Genomic DNA, 19,684 nt, shown 5'->3' with positions numbered 1-19,684 from the left:
TGTTATTGACAATTAAGCCTGCTCATTAAATCTTACTAATTCAAAAACCACACATTGTGTGATACCATCTAATTTTGCAAACCAATTAGCCTGGTGACTCTTCTCAAAGGTATTTTCTGGAACGGAGCGTGTGTCTTGCCCAAGGGCTCACAGGGGTTTCTATGGCCAAGTTGGAGATCGAACCCTGGTCTCCCTGAGTTGTAGTCCAACTACGCCACCACTACGCCACGCTGGCTCTCCTATTACTACTCTCAATCCACACCTCCTCATTATCTTATTTGAACAACAAAGTTGAGAAAGAAGGAAGAATCAGGCACTGCAGAGACACTCACATACGCACAGAAAAATGCTGCCAGCGTTACTGAAAGCCATAATATAATTAAAGGGAAATGATCCATAGAGTGCTAGGCACAGGGCTGCTAAATGGATGTTTTCATTTTCAGAGCCAAATTATTCTTTGAGAAGAATGTTTCCTTGAAAAAGGCAATATCGTGCAATTTTCTTTACACACTGCTCTTGGGAATATCAGCATCATTCTAGATGCTGAAACTGGACAGAGATATTAATAACCAGGATGTTTAAGAGAGTCCTCAAACAGTAGGCAGATGGGGAGCAATAATGTCTTGACACTTGCTCCACCTCCGATGCCCAGAGAGCATAGCCAGAACAGGTAGAAAGCCCCAAAGGTTTTGGAGGTTCACAAACGAAAGCTTTTCAGATGAGACAAGGCATGGAGCTGGCAGCAAGAGAAGACCCAGTTCAAGGCAGCTTTCACAGAGGCTGAATAGCTATCTGTCAGGTGTGTTTTGATTGTGCTTTCCCTGCATGGCAGGGGATTGGACTAGATGGCCAGTGTGGTCTCTTCCAACTCTAGGATTATATGCTTCACAAGGGGAAATTCAAAATGGCTGAACCAACAGCAGGGGGACCCAGTTGGATTCTGTGCCATTTTCAAAGCTGATCTGGTAACCCACTTTCACCACTCAAATGCAATTGCCAGCACTCACCCCAACCCCATTTTGTTGGTCAATTAATCCTCCCTGCATACACTATGAGACAGTGCTATATTAATCCAAGAAAGCACTGAATAAATACAGGGAGAGACCACCAATCTTAGAGAGACTTGTAACAGCAAGACGCAGGAATCACTGCTTGAAGAGCATGCTAAAAGAAACAGCTACATTTGTGGATCTTAATCAACTTTCCATTATTAGATGAGGTTTGACGTCACGTTTTGAATTTCAAAGCTTGTCGGGAAGCCAACATTTATTACAGCGGGAGAACGGAACCAGGCCAAAGGCAATGCAGCTACACTGGCGCATTTAACTCTTGCTATGGGTTACAGGGCACTCAAACACCTTACTCAGGAAAACAAAGAAGAAAAGAAGAGAAAAAAGAAATACAAGCACAAAGTCAACTTTTAATATTAACCCACAAATGTGAAATTTTATGTCTTCCACCAACATTAATGAGGAAAGAATATTGGACATTTGGCTTGTCTTCTACTATATTAAATGTGGTCAGCCAGCACGTTCTCTTTGCAATCTTCCCAGCTCCAAATTGGCACTTTTAAACTTTAATGACAGCAAAGATTATACACTAAACGACCACTGGAAAATTAACATACAGAATTATTCCATGGCCAAGAAATGTAATGAAACAAAGGGAAATGATGCATTCTCTGAATGTACTCTGTATAAACAGTACAGCCACAAATCAGAGGAACTAGGGGGGGGGGGGGGGGAGGGAGGGAGCAGAATGAATCTCTATCCCTGTGAAATAACTCCATAAATAAAGGAAAGAAACACAAAGCAGGTAAACAGGAGTGGTCTATATATCTTCTTGTAAATGAAATGGGATACACTAGGTGCGGGACAATAAAAATGCTGTTTCCTGCCAGGAGCAAGAAAACCAACTGTATTCTCCACTTGCCTACCTCTGGCTTTGGAACAAGATGCAGAAATAATAATAATAATAATTATTATTATTATTATTATTATTATTATTTCTTACCCGGTCTCCTTGTGGCTAGAGGTGGGTTACAAAATTGCTGAAGGCACATAATCATTAAATAAAATGCACATATTAACACGTATTTCTGCAATACATATATTAAAATACACAGGACAAATATTAAAATGTAGTGAACACAAGACACAAGTTGAAAATTTGTGATTAGAACTGGCTGAGTAGACCTGCCGGAAGAGATAGATCTTCAGAAGAGTTTTAAATTTCGACACCTCACTATGGGAGCTCTTTCTTTGGCAGGTCCTTCCACAGTCTTCTTGGGGAGGCCAATGAAAAGGTCCTCTGGTTGGTGGTTCTGTTGGTAGTGCCTCGGCCCAAACCAACCCGTTCTACCCAGAAACAAATTGGCAGCCAGTGGAGTGACTTTAAGATAGGTGTAATATGCTCACTCCTGGATATTCCTGTAACTAACCTCGTTGCCATATTTTGAACGAACTGGAGTTTCCGAACTTAATACAATGTAAAGCGCATTGCAGAAGTCTAACCTTGAGGTTAGCAGTGCATGTGGTCCAATACAGTAACATTCTTATTTCTGATTGCACAAGTATGAAAACATAGGAGGGATGCAAGTGGAAGACAATCACATCTGGATGTCTCCCCAGCACTACACTTCACCCTGTAGAATTAAATTAAACAGGCTATCACCTGCCCCATGGCAGAACATTAGAATCATAGAATCATAGAGTTAGAAGAGACCTCATGGCCACCCAGTTCAACCCCCTGCCAAGAAGCAGGAAAATCACAATCAAAGCAGCCCCGACAGATGGACATCCAGCCTCTGTTTAGAAGCCTTCAAAGAAGGAGCCTCCACCACACTCTACGGCAGAGAGGAGTTCCACTTCTGAACAGCTCTCTCACACAGTTAGGAAGTTCTTCCTAATTTTCAGGTGGAATCTCCTTTCTTTCCTGTAGTTTGAAGCCACTGTTCTGCATCCTGGTCTCCAGGGCAGCAGAAAACAAGCCTGCTCCCTCCTCCCTAGGACTTCCCCTCACATCTTGATATATGGCCATCATCATATCTCCTCTCAGCCTTTTCTTCTGCAGGCTAAACATGTCCAACTCTTGAAGCCACTCCTCATAGGGCTTATTCTCCAGACCCTTGATCCTCTGAGTCACTCTCCTCTGGACACATTCCAGCTAAGAGTCAACATCTCCATTCAATTGTGGTGTCCAGAACTGGACACAGTGTGATTCCAGGTGTGGTCTGACTGAGGCAGAAGACAGGGGTAGATGACTTCGCTGGATCTAGACACTATACTCCTATTGATGCAGGCCAAAATCCCGTTGGCTTTTTTTTGCTGTCGCATCACATTGTTGGCTTATGTTTAACTTGTTGTCCACGAGGACGCCATGATCCTTTTCACACGTACTGCTCTTGAGTCAGGCATCCCTCATTCTCTATCTTTGCCTTTCATTTTTTCTGACTAAGTGGAGTATCTTGCATTTGTCCCTGTTGAACATCCTTTTGATAGTTTTGGCCATTCATCTCTAATCCAGGGGTCCTCAAACTAAGGCCCGGGGGCCAGATACGGCCCTCCAAGGTAATTTACCCGGCCCTTGCTCAGGGTCAACCTATGTCTGAAATGACTTGAAAGGACACAACAACAACAACAACAATCCTATTTCATCAGCCAAAAGCAGGCCCACACTTCCCATTGAAATACTAATAAGTTTATATTCATTAAAATTGTTCTTCATTTTAATTATTGTATTGTTTTTAAGTGGGGTTTTTTTTTGCACTACAAATAAGATATGTGCACTGTGCATAGGAATTCATTCATGATTTTTTCACATTATAATCCGGCCCTCCAACGGTTTGAGGGACTGTGACCTGGCCCTCTGTTTAAAGAGTTTGAGGACCCCTGCTCTAATCTGTTAAGATCGTTTTGAATTCTGTGGTGCCCAGAATTGCACACAATATTCCAGATGTGGTCTGACAAATCACACTGGCTGGAGGGATTCTAGAAATTCTTATCCTATTTCTACCTCTAAGGAGATTTGCCGCACTCCTCTGATTTCAGTAAGCAACACACATTTTAACCTTCCTGTTTTGTTTTGTTTTTGTTTTTTGAGTTTGGGGAAATTACAGGCCTTAAAGTTAATTGGAATAAATCGGAAATCTTATTATTTAACCACACTAAAGAAGAGGAAGAGAAATTAAGAGAAGGGAGATTGGGCAGAATAAAAATAAAGAACTCGATAAAATATTTAGGAATTAATATATCTAAAAAATCGAGAATCTAGAAGGGGAGAACTTGATCAAATTAAGGGAAAATGTTAAAGATATTTTGGCTAAATTTGCCAAGCTTAAATTGTCATGGTCCGGCAGAATAGTTTTAATAAAAATGAAAATATTACCTAAAATAAACTTCTTGTTTAGGATACTACCTATTAAAATTTCGGCAGGAGAACTTACAAATTGGCAGAATATAATAAACACCGACTGTAATGGGAATAAAAATGGTATAAAATACAAAAGAAGAGAGGTTTGGGAATACCAAACTTAAAATAATACTATATATACCAAACCAGTTAAGGTATATTGTTGAAGTGATTAATGGTCAAAGTGATTTAGAATGGTTAGAAGAAGAGAGTGAAGACATAGATATAAAACTACAATATATTTTCTTCATAGGGAAAACCAGGAATTTGGAGAAGAAATGGCATAACAAAATAGAGAACCCTTTAAAATATATATATATTGGAAATATGGTCTAAGTATGAAGAAAAATTCATACCGCCAATCTCCCCATTAACTCCAGTGTTGATTACAAATAATTTTCCTAAAAATCTCAAAAAGGAGTTTGAAAGAGAATTCAAAGAAAAAGGAATAACGGAATTAAAAGATTGTATATAATATGACATACTCTTTTGTCTAAGATACTGTAAAAAGAGAGAAGAATGTATGCTTATACATGTTGAACAAATTTATAAATAAAATCTTTTTTAAAAAAAGGAGTTTGAAAGAGAATTCAAAGAAAAAGGAATAACGGAATTAAAAGATTGGGAATCAAAGAAGAAAAATATAGAGGAGATAAAAGACCAATTATCAGGAGGAAGTATTAGATAGTATAAAGCTCTACAATTGGAAAGATGGTTAAGAGGAATAAGAAAGAAATATAAAGGAGTTAGAAAATTTACCAACTTTGAAGAAATGATTAGCAAAAGGGGAGTAAGGAAGAAAAAGGAAGAACAAAAGGTATAACAAGCGTTATCTACAAAATGCTGTTGGAAGGAGTCCAGGAGCAGGACCACCTTAAAGGAATGTGGGAATCAGATTGTAATAAAGCAATACACCCTCAAAACTGGAAAGGAATGTGGAATATGTGTATATTAAAAAATATGTCAATAACAATAAAAGAGAATTATTACAAAGTGGTGTAGAGATGGTATCTCACACCAATCAGATTAAATCAAATCGATAAGAAACACTCTAAGCAGTGCGGGAGGTGCTGTCAAGAAACTCGTACATATATATACATATGTGGTGGTCTTGTAAATATGTTCAAAAATTTTGGAAAAATGTATTTCAAGAAATAAGAAGAATCACCCAAACAGAGATAACAGGAATGCCGGAAATAGCACTGCTATCATTCATTGATAATGTTAAAATATCAAAAGAGCTAAAGGGATTAATTGCCAATCTGGAAACAGCAGCAAGATTGTTAATAGCTAAAAAATGGAAAGAAGGAGGGGAGTGCCAATTGGAAGAGTGCTATAGGGAGATCTGGGATATAAACCGACAGGTGATATAAAGATTAAAAGAGGACTACTGAAAAAAATGATTTTGGGAACATATGGGAAAAATTGATAGAATATGTATATATAGAAGCTAAGGGGACCAAATCTGTAATAGAAACAACAGAATTTTGGAAATAAGTATTGTAATTGGCTGATCTAGGGTGAAGGGTCAGCACTAGGTGATTGGACAAAATGTAATAAAACGGGAGGATAAAATATTATAGGTATTAATATATATATGTATATATATATATTTTAAAGGGTTCTCTATTTTGTTATGCCATTTCTTCTCCAAATTCCTGGTTTTCCCTATGAAGAAAATATATTGTAGTTTTATATCTATGTCTTCACTCTCTTCTTCTAACCATTCTAAATCACTTTGACCATTAATCACTTCAACAATATACCTTAACTGGTTTGGTATATATAGTATTATTTTAAGTTTGGTATTCCCAAACCTCCCTTCTTTTGTATAATTTGTTAAGGGCAAGTGATAAGTGTAAGAATGTGTAAAATTTGCAATAAATAAAAAGTTTTAAAAATAACCTTCCTGTTTTCTCCCCTCTTCCTTTTCTGTATTGTGCTCCTGATCCAGGCCTTTCTGGAATGCAGAGCTAAAAACTTCTGACAAAGATATAATATATGTGAAAAATACCAAAGAAAAAGATAGGAATTCCTCAAAATATTCCTAAATGACATTTCACGAAAGAGATCTGCTGGAAATAATACACTTTAAAACTTCTAAAGGACATCTTGTATTTGTAGCTATGGGACAGTGAGCCCAACAATGAAACCATGGTCAACATGACCGTTCGAAAAGAATTGATCCTTGGAAGATTAAATTTGTCAAGATACGACTTCTCAGAAATATCAATTTAGAATGGAGGACTGGCTGTTCTTTTAGGGAGTTTAAATGCAAGTAATGGCTCCTGAAGTACTTGAAGCTATTTGGTTTTCTCCAGCTCCAGTGCTTTCCTCTACTAATGCATTGCTCTTGTTTCTTCTCCATCAGAAGGAATAGCAACAAATCTTCCAACCATATTGATTTGGAAATAACCAAAGTAGTCTTGGCAGTTACACTGAGTATTCAAACACCGATGGACAGAACTATGGAGAAATACTTCCATATATGTTGTGTGAACAAGGCCACATGCCAGGAGTTGGCTGGCACATGTCTACAGACCATAAAGCAGACCTGGCTGGCACATGTTTACAGACCTTCCTTATACAGTTCCTCATGTTGTGGTGACCCCCAACCATAACATTGCTACTTCAGAACTGTAATTTTGCTACTGTTAGGAATCGTAATGTAAATATCTGATATGCAGGATCTATTTTCATTCACTGGACCAAATTTGGCACAAATACCCGATACGCCCAAATTTGAATACTGGTGGGTTGGGGGGATTGATTTTGTCATTTGGGAGTTGTAGTTGCTGGGATTTAGAGTTCACCTACAATCAAAGAGCATTCTGAACACCAATGTTGGAACTGAACCAAACTTAGCACAGAGAACTCCCATGACCAACAGAAAATACTGGAAGGGTTTGATGGGCACTGACCTTGAGTTTTGGAATTGTACTTCACCTACATTCAGAGAGCACTGTGGACTAAACGATAGATCTGGACCAAACTTGGCACAAAGACTCAATATGCCCAAATGTGAACAGCGGTGGCGTTTGGGGAAAATCGACCTTGACATTTGGGAGTTGTAGTTGCTGGGATTTATAGTTCACCTACAATCAAAGAGCATTACAAACCCCACCAACGATAGAATTGGACCAAACTTCCCACACAGAACCCCCATATCTTGAAGGGACTTGCTGGTGCGAGCCTCCTTCCAGGCTCGCATGCTCTCCCACACCCAACACATTCGCACCATGCTGTCATGCGCCGAGTATACCTGCTCTCCCCTCCCCACTTGGAGTCTCATAAAAAGCCCTCCCCTTAGCTGAGAGGCCCACTGAAAGGCCAATCAATCACAGTGGAGGAGGGCTTTTGGTGGGAGGATGCGCTGTCTGTTTCCAAAAAGGAACAGAAATACAGGCAGAGAGATCTTCAGCCTTCTCTGCCAAAGGGGTTCGTAAGACCATCAGAAATATATGTTTTCTGATGGTCTTTGGCAGTCCCTCTGAAACTCCCTTGCGACCCCCTTCCCCAAGGGTCCCGACCCCCAGCTTGAGAAACGCTGCCATAAAGGGATCCTGGGTTGGAGGAAAGAGCTGTGTGTGTTCCTCAATGTGGCGCACACTGTTCTGTTGTTACTGTGAAATCAAGATTCAACTACAACTCCAGCTGGCTTCTGTATGTGAAAGGGAGGTGCTCTCTTTTCTCCAGATCTTGTATTGTCCCTGCTTGGTTCTTCAGATAAGAGTCCTACTCATCTGAGATGAGAGCCCTCCTTCTATGAAGAAGCCTTTGGTCAACAGTATTATCAGATACTCATCAAGTGGACTAGAATCTTCAAAAATGTGCTATAATCATGCACAGACATATTGAATGAAAAGAAAATCCTTTGCCTAGCATCTCTCAAGGCTGATTGTTCTGCTAGGCTACATAAAAGTAGGGAAGAAATGCTCCAATTATTAAATCACGGAGGGTAATGAATGCTCCTGTAATTGAATTGATGATTCAATGCAAGAGCCCAATTTCACTGCAGTGGTATAAATGTTTAATATCTTCATGCCTTCATGCGTGACATGAAGAGATTAGAAACACCATCTCCATTTGTCACACAATGCTTCCCCGGGTTTGTCTCCAAACAATTAAGAACATTGGGCTCATTCAAAAATTATTAGCACAAAAACAAAACAAAAAGAAGCATCGTTTGGCAATGGAAGCCAAATACCCAAATCCATTCTCACTAATGGTTCCAAATCCCAAAGATTACTTGATCCAGCAACTTGTCTTTCTCTGTTTCTCCAGCTCCTTTCCTTGTATTTTTGGTTCGACAAACAGTTTAGTCTATGATGGTTTTACTTTTTGCCCCACAGTAGGACAATAGGCAAAAGGTGCCGAAAAAGAGCAACTGAAATGGATGAAGGGCTGGAGCACTTTTACTATGAGAAAAGACTATAAAATGTGGTTCTTTTTCACATAGAACAAATGAGTGAGAGAGGATGCTACCATGCGCATAACATTATGTGAGTTATGGAGAAGATGAAGAAAGAGAAGCTGAATGAGGGGAAAGCTTGAATGAGGGGCAATCTATACACATAATAAAAATGAAAATATGTATGTGTGCATGTGGCTAGAGCAAGTGTCCTCAAACTAAGGCCCAGGGGCCGAATACGGCCCTCCAAGGTCATTTACCCGGCCCTCACTCAGGGTCAACCTAAGTCTGAAATGACTTGAAAGCACACAACATCAACAATCCTATCTCATCAGCCAAAAATAGGCCCACACTTCCTACTGAAATACTAAAACATTTATATTTGTTAAATTTGTTTTTCATTTTAATTATTGTATTGTTTTAAGTGTTTTTTGCACTACAAATAAGATATGTGCAGTGTGCATAGGAATTCATTCATTTTTTTTTTCAAATTATAATCCGGCCCTCCAACAGTTTGAGGGACTGTGACCTGGCCCTCTGTTTAAAAAGTTTGAGGACCCCTGGGCTAGCGTGTCCACTTACAGACAGGTTCCTGCCTCCATAAACATCTACAACTCCCCCCACCCAGGAGACACCAAAGGCCCTTCCTCCAATGACATTGCAGGTTATAGTGAGCGCCATGAACATGTCCAAGAGCCCTGCCAATGTCCTCCACAAACACCATACTGCCCACCACCCATGAGAAGGCTTTCATACCGGGACAATTCCATCCTAGATTTCATTTATTTCCTACATCACAGACAACCCAGTGTTTTTACTCTCTCAATTGGTGTGGAATTTGCATGACTCCGCCCACTGCCTCTCTTAACCCTTTCCTATTCTTTTCTATGGCACACAGCAAACAGGAATTGATCAGCAACTGAACATACTAGAGAGCTTTGGGGAGAATTCACCATGATTCATAGGAGGTACTGGGATTTATAGTTCACCTGCAATGTAAAAGCACTCTGAACTCCACCACAGATGGAATTGGACCAAATCTGGCACACAGAACCCCCATGACCAACAAAAATTCTGGAGGTCTTTGGAGGAATTTATAGGAGTTATTGTTCACCTACATCCAGAGCGCACTATGAACCCAAACAGTGATGGATCTGGACCAAACTTGGCACAAATACCTTATATGCCCAAATTTGAATACTGGCGGGTTTTGGGGGGAATTGGCCTGGACATTTTGGAGTTTTAGCTACTGGGATTTATAGTTCACCTGCAATCAATGAGCTATTTGACCTCCACCAAAGAGGGAATTGGACCAAACTTGGCACACACAGTCTCCTTGACCAGCAAAAAATACTGGAGTTTTTTTGGATATTCATCTTGATTTGAGGGAGTTGTAGTTCACTTACATCCAGAGAGCATTGTGAACCCAAACACCGATGGATCTGGACCAAACTAGGCAGACATACCTGATACATTGAAATTTGATTACTTGAGGGGTTTGAGGGGAACTGACCTTCCTTTCTAGGAGTTGTAGTTCACTCACAACCAGAGAAACCATGACCTCCACTGATGATGGACCTGGCACACAGAACCCTCATGACCAACTGAATCTACTGGAGGGGTTTGAAGGGAGCACAGTGGGAGCTGTAGTTTACCCTACAGCCAGAGAGCACACTGAACCCCACTGATGATGTATCTAGAGCAAACGTGCCCAACATAACAAACTTTAAGTACTGATGGAGTTTTTCTGGGTTAACCTGGCATGATGTGAGTTGTAGTTCACCTACAATGCCATGCAATTTGTACCATTAAGAAACTGACTTTTTCAAATAACCTGGCCAACGCCAGGTATCCAAACTAATAATAATAATTATAATAATTATTATAATAATGCATATATTACCCACCTCTCCATGTGGCTCGAGGCAGGATACAACATCATTAAAAGAAGAGCTAAAACACTATTAAAAGAGCGAAAATACAAGTTAAAATCCACTGATGAAATGGAGGTAAAAGCAGGTAGTTTGCACATCACGTAGTTAGCATGCTCTCTCCTAACTAATACTACGACACAACAGCCTTTAATTACCAACTGAGCCAATTAGTTTCTGGGCAAAATACAAAGTGGTGGTTATTACCCTGTTTCCATCAGAGCTACAAAAATCCCTAACTTGCAGAAACAGGCATACCTCCATTAACGAAGTCTCTTTTTACGATGTCTTTTTATGCCTGCCCAATCCTCTTTCCCACCTGGCCTCCGAGGCTGGAACTACACTGCCATTTGATGCAGTTTCAGAATACAGATGAACTGCATTGACATGGATTATATGGCAGTGTAGACTATATAATCCAGGTCAATGCAGTTAGTCTGCATTTTGAAACTGTATTATATGGCAGTGTAGATCCAGCCAAAGAATATGAAAGCACAGACGGACGAGTTTGGCTACCAAAACAGAAACAATACAAAAGTGAAGGATAGTGAAAGCAAACGTCATCCCTGGATGTATCTGTTTTGGAAAAAGACTTCAAGCAGTCTGAAGAAGATTAAAAATATTTACCATTTTCATTCATACCGCATTCTAATTTCAATCTGATTTTTTTAAAAAAACACATCTTTGAACAAATTTTGTTTAAACTCAGTCACCTCGCAATACTTGAAATTTCTCTGGGATCAATGTGGGAACACTGTAATGTTGCACTGACATCCTGCCATGGAGTTGAGAGGGAGCAGCTGCCTCAGAAGTTTGCAGCTGAATTTAAGTCAGAAAGGTAGAGAGAATTGCTGTACTCACTTGAAGCAGAAAATAAAATGCCCTTTCAATATCTTCTGGGAGGGAATGCTTTGAATCTCACTCATTCAATGAACTCTGTTTCTGGCAGTCCTAAGGCAATATAAAAGAATCCCGGCCATTGCATCCAATAAATGAGCAGGTATGAAATCAGTCTGAAGCAGGGAAATGTCACAAGTTGCAGTTTGTGAGCATTTCCTCCCGATCCGCACTCAGGAAATGCATGGCTGATGTACACACGGGAAGGAGCTCCTTTTCAGGGCAGCTCATTCCAGATTCCTCAAGACATGTCCTTTCCTTCCTTTCCCTGAAGAAGGATTACAGGAAGAGCGGTCCTGCTGCCAGAAGCCTGACCTCATTATGAACTAGAGAACTATCTGATTAAAAACACTCTGCCACCGGAATGTTATTCGGGTTGCATTTAAACCTGCAACATCAATGCTTTACCCACTTATAGTAATGCAAGTAGTAGCAAAGATACAGGCTGCTAAATCACATAGGACTAGAGTCTGAATCTTATCTACATATAGAATAAAAGTGAAAATACGTTATTATATATGTGGGTTGACATGTATGTATATATGCTTGGAGGTGATTTCCAAGATGGCTCCCACTTCCAGAGAGCCCTGTGACCCCCACTGATGATGGATCTGGACCAAACAGAAAATACTGGGGGAGGGGGGAGGATTGACCTTGGATTTTGGGAATTATAGTTCACCCCACTTCCAGAGAGTCCTGTGACCCCCACCGATGATAGATCTGGACCAAACAGAAAGTACTGGAGGGGTTTGGTGGGGCTGACCTTGCATTTTGGAAGTTATAGTTCACACCACTTCCAGAGAGTCCTGTGCCCCCCACCCATGACAGATCTGGACCAAACAGAAAGTACTGAAGGGGTTTGGGGGGGCTGACCTTGCATTTTGGGAGTTATAGTTTATGCCACTTCCAGAGAGTCCTGTGACTCCTATCAACAACAGTTCTCGATTGAACTTGGCACACATAATGAACATGACCAAAGTACTGGTGAGGTTCGGAGGGAATTGACCTTGGATGTTGGGAGTTATAGTTCACCCACAACCAGAGAGCAGTGTGAACCCAACTGATGATCAGATTAGACCACACTTGGCACACAGACCCATCCTGAACAACTTGAAGTACTGGTGGGGTTTGGGGGGAATTGACCTTGGATGTTGGGAGTTATATTTCATTCACATCCAGAGAGCACTGTGAACCGAACTGACAAACAATCTGGACCACACTTGGCACGCAGACCAATCCTGAACAACTTGAAGTACTATTGGGGGGAGGAGGGAATGGATCTGAGATGATGGGAGTTGCAGTTCACCCACATCCAGAGAACAATGTGAAGCTCACCAACAATGGATCTGGACCAAATTTGGTACACATGACCACCATGACCAACTTTAAGTACTAGGTAAAGGTAAAGGTTTTCCCCTGACATTAAGTCAGTCGTGTCCGACCCGGGTGTGGTGCTCATCTCCATTTCTAAGCTGAAGAGCCGGCATTGTCCGTAGACACCTCCAAGGTAATGTGGCCAGCATGACAATATGGAGTGCCGTTACCTTCCCGCCGGAGCGGTGCCTATTGATCTACTCACATTTGCATATTTTCGAACTGCTGGGTTGGCAGAGGCTGGGGCTGACAGCAGAAGCTCACATCGCTCCCCAGATTCGAACCTGCGACCTTTCGGTCAACAAGTACTGGCAGGGATTTGGGGGGGGGGCAGAGATAATGGGAGTGGTAGTTTACCCATATCCTTAAATATTTTCTCATGGGAGCATTCATAAATTCCAAAAACAAATGATGACTTTTTCTAATACATAGCGCTACAAATTACTTAACCCGGGCACCGCTAGGTACCTAAGCTAGTCAGAGATAGCCTTCAGCCAACCAGGCATCTCCCCCACCTTCCCTTTCACTGTGGAGAAAGTGTAGTATCAATGTATTGTCGAAGGCTTTCATGGCTGGAATCACTGGGTTCAAAAGCTTCAATTGGTCCAACGGACAGCAGCCAGGTTGTTAACAGCAGCGGCATTCAGGGAGCGCACAACTTCTCTGTTGCATCAGCTCCACTGGCTGCCAGTTTGCTACTGGGCACAATTCAAAGTGCTGGCTTTAGTCTTTAAAGCCCTAAACGGTTCTGGCCCAGTATACCTGTCCGAACACATCTCTTCCTATGAACCATCTAGGTATTTAAGATCGTCCGGAGAGGCCCTGCTCTCGGTTGCGTCTTCTTCGCAGATCCGATTGGCGGGAACGAGAGACAGGGCCTTCTCAGCTGTGGTCCCCTGGTTATGGAATGCCCTCCCTAGGGAGATTAGATCAGCCCCCTCCCGCCTAACATTTCGAAAGAGAGTTATAACTGTTTAATTGAGACTTATGGAATGACAAGCCAATGCAACAGAAAATGATTTTAACGATGAGACGCTGAGAATTGTATTTTATGGTTTTAATTGTTAATTGTTTATTGTTTTTATATGATTATATTATATGTAATTGTTTTTTATGGTATTTTATCTTGTGGGGCATTGATTGCCAAATGTAAACTGCCTCGAGTTGCCTTCAGGCTGAGAGGGGCGGTATACAAATATAATATTATATATATCATGCTGGCATCATTACTTAGCAGATTACACACACACACACAAAGCGGCGCTCTGGTTAAAAATGCAGGGCCTGAAATGCATCAACCCAATGCCCACCCATTTGTCAAAATATTTTTACACCAATGAAAAGCAGGCATAGCTATTTTAGTTTGGTTTGGGGTTTGTTTGGGGGTTTTTTTGCATCAACTTGTATTTGCTAACAGAATCTCCTACTCTCTCATCCCAATTAAAAACACTCCAGTTTTGGATGGTGAGAAACCAGAGCGGCAAATCTGTCCTGGATACTCAGAGAAGAAGTGGACATGCACACGCCATGTTTTGCATAAAGTCGGAAGTTAGAGATGCAAAAAGGAAGGAGGAGGTAATGGAAGCATGGTCAAAACTTGGGAGGGGAAAAAGAATCCAAATATAGAAACTGGAGATGCAAATGACTGCACCCGAAGCTAAACAAGTCCAAAAACAGGCTGGGAATCTAGAGGCAAAGGAGGTGATTTGAGGACAGAAGAACAGCACTGACATGTTACACACCAAGGAATGGTGTTCTCTTTGTTCTCTTTTTAATTTTGAGTATTATTAAGATTTATATATTATTATTTATATTATTAGTCACCATGTGTGTCATTTGGGGCGGAAAGCGGGATATAAATTACATAAATTCAGACTGGTGTTACTAAACGAGGAAGACATGGATCTGTTGCTTTCAGTTGCAGCCACATGATGCTAAGCATGTAGTATGTGATTGGGTTTAAACCCCTTCCACCAGAGGAAATGAGAGATCTGGTTTCTCACTCGTAATTTATAGCATGATATCAAATGTAATTAATTTGAAATCCAGGCCAGTCACTTAGCATTAGTAACCTAAGCATGTCGCATGAATTCTTAAGATGTCAAATCCTCAAGCTTCGGGTGATCGGCAAACTGGCAGCTATGGGTATGTGCATGCTTCTTCTGAGCTGGGTGATGCTGAAAAAAAATACACTCTTATCCATAGGGGAGAGAGAGAAAAAAATCCAATGTTCCTCTTGGGAATAAGACATTTCTACAGTTTTCAAACCATGTCCCCAAATCTCAAACTGTCCAGATACATCAGATCTCATATTAGTGCCACACTGAATGCCAGCATAAGGACACGCTCCTTACAATAGTCTTTTGGGTTGGCAAAAATAATGTTATCACAGGTTGTTTAGATACAATCAAGCAAATATGTCATGAGAGGCAAGTGTGACCCTCCAGATGTTGTTCAAATCTCTACTCAGAGGGATTCCTGGTCTGCACACCTTTGATTATCTAACCACTTCATCACACTAGAGAATTATTCCACTTTAAATCCGATTTCTACCTCCTGCAGAATTCGGAGGTTTGTAGCTTAGTGAGGCTGTTAAAGGCTCCTCCCCAAACTACAAAGTCCAGAATTCTGCAGGAGGCAGCAAATGGATTTAAAGTGGATTCATTCTCTAGTGTGATGAGGCCCTAAGCCATTAATAATGATGTTGAATAGCCCTGAAAGGCCCAGAACAGAACCCTCTTAATGGCACTCCACTAGTCACTTCTTTCCATGATGAAGGGAACCATTGGGGAGAAGCACCCTTTGGGTTTGGTCGCTTAACCAATTAAAGACCCATCTAATAGTAGTATTACCTAACCCGCATTTGACTAGTTTGCTTGCAAGAAAGTCATGGGGGACTTTGTCGAAGGCCTTACTGAAATCAAGATATGTTACGTCCACAGCATTCCCTGCATCTAACAAGCTTATAACTCTATCGAAAAAAGAGATGAGTCTGGCATGATTGTTTTTGAGGAAACCCATGTTGATTTTTAGTGATCACAGCATTCCTTTCTAAGTGACTGCAAACTGCCTCCACAATGATCTGCTCCAGATTCTTTCCTGGTCTTAATGTCAGACTGACTGGATGCTAATTATTCGGGCCCTCTTTTTTCCCCTTCTTGAAGATAGGGACCACATTGGCTCCCCTCCAGTCTTCTTATGGGACTTCTCCTATTCTCCAAGAATTCTCAAAGATTTATTGCCATGGTTCTGAAATGACTTCTGCTACTTCCTTCAATATTCTTGGAGGTAGCTCTTCTGGCCCTGGAGACATGAATTTGTTTAGAGTAGCCAGGTATTCCTTGACTACTTCTTACCGATTTTGAGTTGCATCCTCCCCTCTTTCCTTTTCTTTCTGATTTGTATCCCACCTTCCTCCCAAACAGTACTATCCAAAATTAAATAACATCAGTAGCATTTTTATCTTTGCGAGATTTCCAACGTCATTCCTAATGCAACCCTTGCAGAAAGTTCCACTGAAATAACAGAGACTTATGCCTCAGTAGATACACATTGGTTTGTCCCGTTTAAAGTGTAAAAAGACCAGGAGCTATTGGAAAATCAGTATGCAAAAGTGGAAGAAAGAGAAAGAAAGAAAGAAAGAAAGAAAGAAAGAAAGAAAGAAAGAAAGAGGTTATTCTAAACTAGAAGGATAGCATTGAGGTAGGAAAGCGTTGTACAGTTTGGATATCATGACGCAATCTGTTTTGGTCCAAGTCTTTCTTCTAGATGTGGAGTGTGCAGTAAAATCATAGAATCATAGAGTTGGAAGAGACCTCGTGGGCCATCTAGTCCAACCCCCTGCCAAGAGCAGGAAAATCACGTTCAAAGCACCCCCAACAGATGGCCATCCAGCTTCTGTTTAAAAGCCTCCAAAGAAGGAGCCTCCGCCACACTTCGGGGTGGAGAGAGTTCCACTGCTAAACAGCTCTCACAGACAGAAAGTTCTTCCTAATGTTCAGGTGGAATCTCCTTTCCTATAGTTTGAAGCCACTGCTCCATGTCCTAGTCTACAAGGCAGCAGAAAACAAGCTTGCTCCCTCCTCCCTATGACTTTCTCTCACATATTTATATATGACCCTCATCATGTCTCTTCTCAGTCTTCTCTTCTGCAGGCTAAACATACTCAGCTCTTTAAGCTGCTCCTCATAAGGCTTGTTTTCCTGACTCTTGATCATTTTAGTCGCCCTCCTCTAGACACATTCCAGCTTGGTCTGGTGGAGGCACAGTGAAATCCATCTGAAGGAGATAGGTGGAAATCAGGCCTGTAGCAAGGGGGGGGGGGGATTTAGGGGTTCAACGCCCCCCCCCCCCGAAATTTTTCAAGTTAAAAAAAAAGAAAACTGGTTTACTCATGAATTTTAACTGGTTAACCAAATCCCCATGCTAAGTCTATGAGATGCAAAAAATTAAGAGACCTTCCAGAACTGCAAGCACTATTTCAAGCAAATATTGACAATTTATTCACACTGTCATTACTTGCAACAATAGCCGATGTAGCAAAGCAACCACGTTGGGGTGGGGGTGGGGGGTGGGTGTTGAATGCTCTCAGTAAGGAGGCCAGACTTGGTGGAGGTGGTTGACAGGGGCAGAGCTGCAGGCTACTGAAGGCTGCTCTGCCCTGCTGTGCTCTTTGCTTCAGCGTGAGCTAAGAAGCAGGTTTCAACTCCCCCCCCCAAATTTTCAACCCCCCCCCCCCAAATTTTTAACCCTCCCCGAAATGTTTTTCTGGCTACGGCCCTGGTGGAAATCTTTTCTTAAAGACAACACTTGCCTTCTTTCAAACCATTCAGCTTCTGAAGTGGGAGGTAACAAGGCAGGCTAGCTTCCCCTTTCAGTGCCATGCAAGAAACCTCCTTAGGCTTGCTGTAAGCCTTCGACGTAGGCATCCCTCTCCCTCCGCCTGACATCTGGTCCACACAGCTGTCTAACTCTGCTGCCTTTCTTTTACGCAGGGTGATGACGCTCAGAGAATGGCATGGCACTGGCAATGAGAGGCCCCTAGAGAGAAACACAGCAGCCCATCCGCCTTTACAGAGATGCCGTAAAAGCATTAGTAGGTAGGCAGGGGGTATCATGTGCTCATGGGAGGTTTCTGCATCAATTTCCTTTTTTCTAAAATCTCTTTCCTCTTTTCTCCCTGTCCCTCACGACATTCATCTTTCCATTTCAGACCAAACCTATACATTATGAAACTTTTACATACTCATTGGTTTTCCTCAGTTCTTCTACCACAGTGGTTCCCAACCTTTTTTTTTTTTAATCAGGGACCACTTTGATTTTTTTTTTTTTGTTCTTAGCAGGGACCACAAGATTCAAAAATAATCATCTATGTTAATCTAAAAATAAACTTTAATCAAAACTTTTAATATTTGTGTTAAACGTAATGGTAACATGAATTATGAGTACTATTACAATATAAAAAAGAACATTTTTGATAGAAAATTAAATTCAGTTTGCATCAATGTGATTTTTGAGCTTGCATCCTCTTTATAAGTTGTGTAATCCTGAGGCTAATATTATTACTCAAAGCTACACGCATATCATCACTTACTTTCAATCGATTCCTGGACTTGTTTTTAATTACCAGCAAAGCAGAAAACCCTTGTTCGCATAAATAAAACATCAAACATTTGGGCGTCCCCTGGGCAACGTCTTGCAGATGGCCAATTCTCTCACACCAGAAGTAACTTTCAGTTTCTCAAGTTGCTCCTGACATGGAAAAAAAAAGTTGTGGAGAAGAGCATACGATAGCACAAGGTGATTCCTTGAATTTTTGTATGAAAATTGCTTTTTTACACTAAAACTCCTCAAGAGAATCAGATCCAAACACATCCTTGCAGTTTCTACCATTTTGAAATTCAATGAGTTCTTCCTGGATTTCTTCTGCAACCTGCCCAATTTCAATCATCATTTAGTAAGTCAAAAATAATATGAATATTGAGGACTCATGGTCGGTAAAACTACTGGTGCCATTGAATCACTAAAAAGCTAAACGGAGCAAGACAAAAGAATGGGTGCAACACATGATGTCCATCACTTGCCCTCCCCCTGGCCTCCCGCGCTTGCCTGACGTCCTACTTGTCAGTGCCGCCACATAGCAATGGATTCATTAAAATGAATAAAGGTTTAACATTTTAAATGGTTCAGACCACTGGTGGTCCGTGGACCACTGGTTAGGAATCACTGCTCTAGCAAGAGAAACATCACCAAGATATGTGTGAATCCTGTATAGCTTAAGAGAAAAATGCTACTCTGCCCTTCAGGAAGAATGACTGTAGGAAATCTACATACCTGGGAGCCACTGGGGGAGATATATCTATCAGCATGGTATACTGGTTTGAGCAATGGGCTACAATGCTGGAGAGCCAGCAGGTCTCTGGGAGACTAGATTTCTAAGCCTTACTCAGCCATGGGACTCTCAGCCTCGTGGGCAGGCAAAGGTAAACCCCTTCTGAACAAATCTTGCCAAGAAAACCTTGTTATTGATTCACCTTAGGGTTGTAATAGGTTGAAAGTGACTGGAAGGCCTACAAGAACAACCATCTACTTACTGCTATCAATACCTGGAATGTGTTCAGAAGATCAAGGGTCTAGAGAACAAGCCCTATGAGGAGTGGCT

General features: G+C 41.2%; 1 protein-coding gene across 8 annotated transcripts in view; it reads right to left on the bottom strand.

Moving 5' to 3' along the window:
• The window catches only part of PITPNM2 (phosphatidylinositol transfer protein membrane associated 2), a 226,410-nt gene that overhangs the window by 105,284 nt on the left and 101,442 nt on the right, over positions 1-19,684 (bottom strand). Inside the window, exon 1 of one of the 8 annotated variants that reach the window (XM_067473248.1) lies at positions 11,614-11,634. The exons of the other annotated variants lie outside the window; for them this stretch is intronic. The gene's annotated coding sequence lies outside the window, so the exon portion shown is untranslated. Of the gene's footprint in view, positions 1-11,613; positions 11,635-19,684 lie in introns of those variants that run through there. 8 annotated transcript variants of the gene reach the window in all.

Source organism: Anolis sagrei, chromosome X, assembly GCF_037176765.1.
Source record: "Anolis sagrei isolate rAnoSag1 chromosome X, rAnoSag1.mat, whole genome shotgun sequence".
NCBI lineage: Eukaryota > Metazoa > Chordata > Lepidosauria > Squamata > Dactyloidae > Anolis > Anolis sagrei.
This window is presented reverse-complemented; position numbering and strand designations above follow the sequence as displayed.